Source organism: Phyllostomus discolor, chromosome 4 (assembly GCF_004126475.2).
Source record: "Phyllostomus discolor isolate MPI-MPIP mPhyDis1 chromosome 4, mPhyDis1.pri.v3, whole genome shotgun sequence".
Taxonomy (NCBI): domain Eukaryota; kingdom Metazoa; phylum Chordata; class Mammalia; order Chiroptera; family Phyllostomidae; genus Phyllostomus; species Phyllostomus discolor.
The window spans coordinates 43,490,038-43,500,952 of NC_040906.2; positions in this window are offsets into that span (position 1 = coordinate 43,490,038).

The following is a 10,915-nucleotide window of genomic DNA, read 5'->3' on the forward strand; positions in this document are numbered from 1 at the left end:
AAAAATGCACTCGCAAGCCCTCTTGTCACAAAAAGTCATGCTCTGTAGATACCTATGTAGATTGTAATCTGACAAATTCTATGAGCAAAAAAAGTAGGGCAAGTGTTGGCAATGGTGTTATTGATGAACAATATATAGATTGTTCTGTGGTTCTGAAAGATGAGTGTGTGGGGATATGGGGTAATACATTTCTCAAGCAAAGTTCATCTCCAAACCAGTTTTGAGAATTGGCTTAGTTTACTGTTTCACAATTTTTCTGAATACAAGAATCATCTGGTACTATTGTTAAAAATACAGAGGAAAGGGAACCCTAGTGTACTGTTGGTGGGAATGCAGACTGGTGCAGCCACTGTGGAAAACAGTATGGGAATTCCTGAAAAAAATTAAAAATAGTACTGTTTTTTGACTCAGTGATACCACTTCTGGGGATATATCCTAAGAATACCAAACAGCTTAAGTGCCCATCAGTAGACAAATGGATAGAAAAGCTGTGGTATATTTACACAATGGAATACTACACAACAGTAAAAAAGAAGAGGCTTACTTTTTGCAACAACATGGATGGGCCTGAAGATTATTATATTAAGTGAAATAAACCAGTCAGTGAAAAAAAATACCATGATCTCACTTATATGTGGACTCTAATGGACACAAACTGATGAGCAAAATAGAACCACAGTCATAAAGCAAACTGACAGCTGTAAGACGGGAGGGGAAGGTAGGGTGTGGCTGATAGAAGGTGAAGGGATTAGCCAAAGAACATATATGCATTACCCATGGACAAGGACAATGGTGTGGGGATTGCCTGAGGGAGAGAGAAGAGGATTGGGGGAAGGGGGACAAAAGGAAAAAATTGGGACAACTATAATAGCATAAACAATAAAATACAATTTAAGTTAAAAAATATAAATTCTTAATGATGTTTCCCTGGCCCAGTTCTGATCCAGTGGGGCTGGAGTGATACCATCATTTGTGTTTTTGATAAAACCTCAGGTAAGTCTCAATAACAGAGCTTAGAGTTTAGGAAACCCTGTCTTAATCGTTCTAATTGTTCACCCTTGCACTTGACCAACATGCCCGAAAACTAATCTTTCAACACTGCATAAAGCAAACTACCTTCATCCAAGTAAGCAAGATATGAGCAGACCTCACATTCCATCAGTGGGCAGCAGCCAAAAACATAGAATAGTTAATTTATGTCATTTTTCTCTTTATGATCATCATTATTACTTTGTTAGTGATCATGCTAGTTAAAAATTGATTACTAAAAGGCACAGCATGATTTCATACTGTTACCATTAGCCATGGCCCTGTTCTCTTTTACCAAAAAGAATTAAAGAAATACATTTGTTGTCACCTCCCCAGTCTTTATCTTATTTACTCAAATATTCTTCAAAACAACATTTAATAATTTGTAACATGCATCAATGCTACTTATGTTATTAAGATTTGCTGGCCTTCAGTTTTTTTTGTACAACATGCCTCAATTGTCATATAGGGAGATTTTGATGCTTCTGTGTATTTAATTTAATGAAACAGCCTATAAATAAAAAAATCAGAAAACAATGTTCTATAAATTTTAAACCTGTTTTAAATAAAAGTAATGCCCAGTACAAGTAATTTTTCTTTTCTATGATTATTAGAAGTACTTTATATTCAGTTCACTAAAGATTTAGGGTGACCCCCTTACATTATCATAAAGGAGCCAATTTTTCAAATTGTTCCTTTCATCCTCAAATACATGAAGCTACACTTCCTTCAGAGGTTGAACTCAAAAGCTCTGCCCTCATTAGAGGACATTAGAAAACCCTGTCTTAAAATGGCTGCATCTAGCACTCAAGTTGCTCTAAGTTCTTCCTTGGGTCAATGAACAAGACCACAAAAAGGCTGCATGGTTGAACTGAATGAACTTTGCCCTTCATTTAGTTATCTGTTAATAAGGCTTTTGCTTTTCTCAAAAGATCAAACAAAAAAACAAGACATTACAATTTTTCCTTCGGGATATGTTTTTGAAAACATGACCTGTCCATACCATGAAATGCCCTGTATATAAGTCCTCACATAAGAAATCCCTTTTAAAAATTATTATTGAGGATAGCTGCTTTACCTATATAATTGGTATAGTTTTTCCATACAGATACTGAAAAAAGTATATAACTGAACATATTCCTATTTTTAATCACCAATCATGAATCTTAAATCCAAATTTGAAGCTCAAATTTGATGTTCAAATGAACTTAACGAGTTAGTCCTAATGGTACACAAAGCCATACCCAATATGTAAACCCACACAGATAGACCCGCCCACACACATATATTGCCTTTGGATTCCCTTTCTATTTTCTCTTACACACTAAAAAAATATTTATTCTTTTCTTCTATTATCATTCTTAAGATTTTAAAATAATTTATTTCAACTATTTTGCAGGACAAAGGATTATTTTCTACTTCTATTCCACTCTTACTGGTATTAGTACTAACTAGGAATGATTTATTAAGTGTTTACATTTGTATTCAATCAGCAGGTGACCCTGGCTGGTGTAGCTCAGTGGATTGAGCGTGGGCTGGGAACCAAAGTGTCCCAGGTTCGATTCCCAGCCAGGGTACATTCCTGGGTTGCAGGCCATAACCCCCAACAACTGCACATTGATGTTTCTCTCTCTGTCTCTCTGTCTCTCTGTCTCTCTGTCTCTCTGTCTCTCTCTCTCTCCCCCTGCCTTCCCTCCCTAAAAATAAATAAATAAATAAATCTTTAAAAAAAATCAGCAGGTGAGATACTTGTAATCATTTCTGTATGACAGATGAAGTGATGGAAATTTAGAGGGGTTATATAACTGATCCACAGTGTCACTGCTAGCAAATCTCAGATGAAGATTTTAAAAGTTAGTCCTAGGTCTTATTTTAATCTCATGCACTAACTACTGTGGTATGTTATAAATTTCAAACATTGTGATATTTCAAAAAAAACAGTAAATCCTATCAATTTTTACTGTGATTATTTGAAATCATAAAAGAGCAATTGTTATACACAGCAGTCTGCATGTTTCATTTTTAATCAGTGATATTTGTCTCTTACAAATACAGCTTAATATTCACTCCACTAGTTAAAGGCCATGCCTTCTTCCACACTTTTATGTTATACCCCAATAGTTCAGAAGCTCAGTTCACTGTTGTGAGAGAGGAAACTGCCAAAAAATTAACTAAAAAAAAACACAAAATAAGAAACAACTACCAATTAAACAAATAACAAAAATTACTCTCATGTTACATAACCATTCTAGACTGAAATGCAGTATTCCTGGTCTGCTTCACTGTTGGGTTACCTCATCACTAACCAACTCATACTGTGTTAGACCCAAGATTAGATGGCTGAAAGAGATGTGACAAGATACCTATCGTTAGTGTACCTTACCTGATTCTCTTCAGATCTAAACACCTAATTCTAAACTGCATGCTCCAGAAATGCACTCTATTATATCTCCATCAACATAAAGTTAGTTCCTTTGCAATACTCTCATTTAAAAATATTAATCTGAGAACAGCAAGTAGAAGGTGACCATCTATATTTCCTGTGAGTGGCTTTAAGCATAAACTAGACTGTGGATTCTTGGCATGCTTCCATGAAGACAGGTGGCCCTCCACATTTTTACTCAGGGCTCATATTTCTAAGTCCTGAGAAAGCACAGTGATAAATGACATAAAATGCATGGTTAGATATTCAAGGAATTAGTTTAAGTCAAGTATTCATTGATTCTATTTCTGACATTTGGTTTCTGGAGTTAGAAACTGAATTTTCAGATGCCCTAGTCGATCAAGCCATTCATGTTAGACTGCAAAGCTTTGTATGGAATTTTCCGTATGGCCTATTCCTAGTTTGCATAGGGAAGTGAATGCTGTTCTTATAAATATAAACCATAAAGACTTGCAATTTATACCAGTTTTCTCAAGCTATTTATTAGCAAAAGTGAAAGAACAGAAACCAGTTTTAATGCTTGCATTACAAATCTGTCCCGGAAAAGTCATTGTTAATATAACAGGAACAGTCTTTGAATGACATCGATGTAACCTGGCAGCCAAGGAGAGTGGACTGGAATGCACATGCATGAACAATGACAATTTCAATGACAATTTCACCCCCACTAGTGGGGGTGGTAGGCACTGTTGTGTGAGCATGTGTACTGTGTGGCCACCACATTCAAAATGACTGAGGGAGTAGAGCAATAAATCTTCATCAAATTTTGCATTAAGCTTGAACATTCCTCCGAGGAAACCATGAGGGTGATTCAGAAGGCTGCAGCTATGGGCAACTGGTGATTGGCAGTTTCATCATGACAACACACCTGCTCATGCATCATGTCTTATGCACAGTCTTTTGGTAAAACATCAAATCACTCAGGTGGCTCAGCCCTGCTACAGCTGAGATTTGGCGCCTTGTGACCTTTGGCCTTTCCAGAATCTAAAATCACCTTTGAAAGGGAAGAGATTTCAGATCATCAGTGAGATTCAGGAAAATATGATGGGGCAGCTATGGTGATTGGGAGAACTGTGTGAGGTCCCAAGGTGCTTACTTTGAAGGGGACTGAGGTGTCATTGTCCTGTGTACAGTATTCCTTGTATCTTATATCTTCTTCAATAAACATCTCTATATTTCATATTACATGGCTGGACATCTTCTGAACAGACCTTATATGTAGTACGAAAATGTACTTCATTGTCTTACATGTATAATTTGATAACAAAGTTAACCTTCTTTTTTAACAGTTACTTTTATTGTCATAGAAGTAAATTAAGGTTATGCAAGTTCCATATATGCTCAATTTCTACATGCTGGAAATCATAATCATTCCATCAATCACTATCAAGTCATGCTGCTATCTTAGGTTCCAAATCTAATTAATCAAAAATCCTGCTTGAACTTCCTAACAAGTTTTCAAATCAATCCTTTTCTTTTTTTCACAAAGTTAACTTTATTCAATTTATTTTTTAAAGTATATTTTTGATTATGCTATTAGAGTAGTCCCATTTTTTCCTCCCTTTTTCCCCCTCCACCCTGTACCACCCTTCCAACCAGCATTCCTCCCTTTAGTTCATGTCCATGGGTCATACACATAAGTTCTTTGGATTCTCCACTTCCTATACTATCGTTAACCTGCCCCTGTCTATTTTGTACCTACCATTTATGCTTCTTATTCCCTGTACTTTTTCCCCAATTCTCCCCCCTCACCCACCCCACTGATAATCCTCCATTTCTGTGATCCTGTTCCTTTTGTAGTTATTTGCTTACTTTTTTTTTTTAGGTTCAGTTGTTGATAGTTGTGAATTTGTTATCATTTTACTGTTCATAGTTTTGATCTTCCATTTCTCAGATAAGTCCCTTTAACATTTCATACAATAAGGACTTGGTGATGATGAACTCCTTTAACTTGACCTTATATAGGAAGCACTTTATCTGCCCTTCCATTCTAAGTGATAGCTTTGCTGGATAGAGTAATCTTGGATGTAGTTCCTTGCCTTTCATGACTTCAAATACTTTTTTCCAGTCCCTTCTTGCCTGCAAGGATTTTTTTGAGAAATCAGCTGATAGTCTTATGGGAACTCCTTTGTAGGTAACTGTCTCTCTCCTTTTCTCTTGCTGCTTTTAAGATTCTCACCTTATCTTTAATCTTAGGCAATGCATTACGATGTGCCTTAGTGTGTGCTTCCTTGGGTCCAACTTCTTTGGGACTCTCTGAGCTTCCTGGACTTCCTAGTAGTCTATTTCCTTTTCCAGACTGGAAAAGTTCTCCATTCTTTTTTCAAATAAGTTTTCAATTTATTGCTCTTCCTCTTCTTCTCTGATACCCCTATATTCTGATGTTGGAACATTTCAAGTTGTCCCGGAGTTTCCTAAGCCTCTCCTCATTTTTTTGAATTCTTGTTTCTTCATTCTGTTCTGGTTGAATGTTTATTTCTTCCTTCTGTTCCAAATCGTTGATTTGAGTCCAGGTTTCCTTCCCTTCACTGTTGGTTCCCTGTATATTTTTCTTTACTTCACTTTGCATAGCATTCACTTCTTCCTCTATTTTGTGACCATACTAAACCATTTCTGTGAGTATTCTGATTCCAGTGTTTTGAACTCTGTCTCTGATATGTTGGCTTTCTTTTCATTGCTTAGTTCTTTTTCTGGAGTTTTGATCTGTCCTTTCATTTGGGCCATATTTCTTTGTCTTGGCACACCTGTTACATTGTAAGGGGTAGAGCTTCAAGTATTTGCCAGGGAAGGGCAACTCACTTCACTGCATTGTGGTGCTTTATATGGAGGAGTTGTCAGAGGAAGAAAAATGCAGCTTGCTCTGTCTTGGTGGCTTTCAATCACTTCCTCCACTACCCACAAGCAAAGTTTTTCTTTCTGGTGCTGATTTCCGGGTGGGTGGGCTTGTGTATGCTCTAGTACCCTGTGGGTCTCTCCTGTGAAGTCTTCTATAATGCTGGCAGTTTCTCCCACTGCTGAAAGCCCCATAGATTTTTATAGCCAGAGGTTTTGAGGCTTATTTTTCCTGTACTGGAACCATGGGTTGTGTGGTCTGTCTCGCTCCCCAGTTGTTCCTCCCAGTTTAACTGTATGCAAATATGGGACTCCCAGCCACTGCTTAACCTACTTCGTCCTCCAGCCTCCACCTTGCTGTGTGTCCTCTCCTCCTGGCTGCCTGTCTCCACTTCTCCTACCAGTCTGGATAAATGTTTCTTCTTTAACTCCTTAGTTATTGGACTTCCATACAGTTTGATTTTCTGGCAGTTCTGGCTGTTTTCTGTTTTTAAATTTGTTGTTGTCCTTCTTTTGGTTGTGTGAGGAGGCAAAGTATATCTACCTATGCATCCATCTTGGCCAGAAGTTTCAGACCCATCCTTTTCTCTCCATTACCGCTGACATGGCCATTGTTCAGGCTCTACCATCATTTCTAGTCCAATTAATTACCATGGTCTCCTGAGTCAGGTCTGCCCTCTTTCCATCCATCCTGCATACTACTGTCAGAGTGCTATTTCTAAGAGCCAGGCCTAATCATGCCCCTCCCTGATTAGAGCCCTTTAATGACACCTAACAGACTAAAAAGAACAAATCCTGTTTTGTATGTCACACAAAAACTTTTAAAATCAGACATCTGCTTATTCTTCCAGCCTTACCTCTCATCACTCACTCCACTCCTCTACCCCAGGGCTTAGCAAACACTTTCACTCAGTAGATAATCAGTATTTGTTGGACTAGTAATTGAATTGTTTAAAGACACTGATACAGAAAAAATTTAACTGATTTGTTCACTATTGATACTAGTGGCTATGTCTGCCAAACATTGTTTTACAACTTTCTAAATCCATCAACTAAAGAAAGAGGAATGCAATTGCATTGCTGTTCACACACATCCATTAGCTCACACTTTAAAGAGGCAAATGTTGGTCCTAAGTAAATCCCTTCCTTCCTTCAATAAGACAGATGATAAAAATTGGATAAAAATGCAGTCAGTCTCTGAATCAAGAAGTTGCTCCTGTGTTCACATTCTCTATTAATATCTTCCTCAGCTCCGCACTTCACTGTATAGGCTCATCTACTCAAACATGTACAGTGGGTTGCCTGCCTTGCATATGTTTCCCCTATGGGCTATTTCAGGGAAATTACCAGATTTCAAGTGAGGTGCTAGAGTCATGTGTGGGCTCCAAGCAACTGTGTGCTACTTTACCATGATCCCTTATGTCTTTGACAATTTGCAATTCTATAAATCACAACCTAAACACAATTTTAAAATAATTTTATTCATATGTTCCAACTCTCACAGGAAATTTCACTGTGCTTAATGTATTTAATAAATCATCAAATAAACCAAGTGAAAGCAGAATGTGATATAAATAGACATGAAAGGCTTTCCCTGGATGAAATTTAAGTTTACAAATCAGCCAGGAGACTTGACCAATGTGAAGGCAAGCAGAATGTCTCTGTGGGGAGACAAGGCGATGCACAAACAAATGCATATGGTTCAATGTTAAAATGACTCCTGCCTACTTCCCTTGATATATCCATACAACTATTTAGCCTATTAAATTTATGCCTCATTTACTCTAAATCTTAGAACTTTTTAATGTTACCTCTTGACAAAAATTATTATAGAGTGATATTTTAAGTTCATGTGATTTCAAAATAGTGAATTATGATTTTTTCTGTATGAACACTTTAAAGCTCTTATTGCTCTTTCTTTATTCTTGCCAACCTCCCCAATATTATAGGTAAGCATACTATGTTAAATATAGTTCCTGTCCTTGGTATCAATGCCAATGTGTACAAAAAATTAAGACTTGTGCTATTCTCTTGACCTTCTTTTTACCCTTGAAATCTCCATTTCTGGTTTTATAAAGTCAAAGATATGGCTAATTATGTCAATGGATGTTATGAGTATCCTAAGAATATCACTTTCAATTAATTTTATTAAAAACATAAAATATGCACCACCTTATGATAAAACTGAGTCTCTATGAACAAAAGATAGAATAATTTTGTTAATCACAGGGAAGATTCAACCAATTTTTCTCTCTTACATCATTAAATTGTGTGACCATACTGATGAATTACTTGGTGGACAATAATGCTTAATGGAGAAAAAGAAAATAGAAAAATTTTTCATTTCTCTGATATACTTTTTAAGTCAAGATTTTGCTACTTTGGCTATTTGGGATTACAAGGTCCAGCGACGGTTTAAATACAAACATCCTCAGAAAGTTACCTGATTTATATTGAACTTCAATTCCCTAATCTGGAAAATAAAAGGATTGGACCATTTAACCCCTAAATGTTTCCTAGAGTCCCTTGTGCTTGCAGCATTCTGAAATTTCATTCTCATGTATTATAATCTCTAAATTCCACTGTGCTAATTTATCATGTGTGTCAGAAGTGTCTTTTTTATTTTATTTATAGTTCAATATTAAAAGAAATACTTTATTTGCATGAACACATGAATACAGCATAAAATTTTCCTGTTATTCAAAATTAAGAAGCAAAACCCCAGGGAGATGAAATATATCATAAAAACTCTTCCAATTGTTTTCACTCATTCATCATAACCATATTGTGAGAATCTTTTATGTCTGATTGGTCCAGCAGATATCTAGAATAAAGATTTTTTTTCAAATTGGCCTTTAAAGACAATAAAAAATTAAAAGACTTATAATGACTATATCTTCATGTAGTATTTATTACCAAAAGACTTAGTGTAATCTTCATGTGGAAATAGAAATAGGTGTTTTATATGGATCAATATGACAGAGCCAAGGCATCAAGAAAGCTACTTGATTTTCTGCTTAATAACAGTAATTGAGTCTAACTGCTTTCTACTGGGTAATGAGGAAAATATTGTGTAGTTAGAACTGTCTCAGGATATCTGCCCAGCCCATATCATTTTCTTCGAGAAGGTCCTCCCAATGTCTCTTAGCAGCCATTTTTCTACTTTGCTCCTGCCCTCAGTTGATGGAACCAAGAATGGAAGTCCTCCCCTAGCATAGTCAATCTAATGGCTGAGCTTTACCATCGACACTCCTGATAACTAGGTCAAGAGACACCAGCCACTTGGTCAGTGGCACTCATGCTGGAAGGTCATGTAACCAAGGAATGGGTGTCATATGCATCTCAAAGTATCAAGAGGTGAAGTAGGGAGGAATAGAGGCAGGAAGGGAGAGACAGAAAGAGCAGTATTTCTATCCTTAGGTTATGATAAAAAAAAATCTACATCCCCAATAAATTCTCCTAAACTCAATCTAATTTGAGTTGATTTTTATTCCTTGTAACAAATGCTTCCCTATGATCCACTGACTTTAATTCATTCCATACTTCACTTCCTAAACACTCTTTTACTGAACTAGTGTGGTATCTAGTAACTCCTACAACATTTGCAAAAGCAAATAAGGGGACCAATAGGTATTAAACAGTCATCTAGTTACATAAATGTTAGCTCTGACCAATTACACTTAATAGAATGTAACTTTTTTTTCTAAAAAAAAGGTCAACTTTAAGAAATAAAAAGAGTCTGCCCTGGTTGATGTGCCTCAATGTATTGAGCATCAGCCTGCAAACCAAAGGGTCACCAGTCTGATTCCCAGTCAGGGCACATGCCTGGGTTGTGGGCCAGGTCCCCAGTAGAGGGCCTACAAGAAGCAACCACACATTGATGCTTCTCTCCAGCTCTTTCTCCCTCCCTTTCCCTCTGCCTAAAAATAAATACATAAAATCTTTTTAAAAAGAAAGAAAAAGAATCTAAAGAATGACTCCATACAGATCCTAGATTTTCTCTTTCTCTACTATCTCTACATAAAGTAAGCTCCAGTTCTACTAGTTGGTATTAGAAAGTAATTATTATGAAAAAGTGATGAACACTAAAACTGATTCATATGAATTTTTGTTATTTCTAAATATTTCCTAAGCCCAGGGAAGCACAAAACTACTTTAAAATGCTCTTTACTTTATAAATTTTAAAAAATTAGTATGGGAAATGGTTTAGCATGTATCAATTTTGAAAAAATGCAGAAATATTACTTCTGACTTCAACAATGGATCCCCTATTCTAAATTATTTTTCTGTGCATATCTTTCTGGTTACATGGGTATATGACATCATCTAGAAAAGCAGAACCATTATGAATGACACAAAAGATTTATAATGGGGGTTTGACCTCAACTGTGGGAGCTGATTAAATAAGCTTTGTAAGACCATTGCTTCAGTATTTGGTGCTGGGCTCAAAGACAGCAGGGTAGGCAGTACAGAAGGAAAGGTGAACCTGAATTGGGAAGTGCAAGGATGAACTGGAACCAAAGTCAGTCTCTCATGGCCTTCAGCTTCCACAGCCTCGTGGGTGTCCTGAAGGAGAGAACCTGGCTCAGGAGCTGGAGCAGCTGAAGGTCT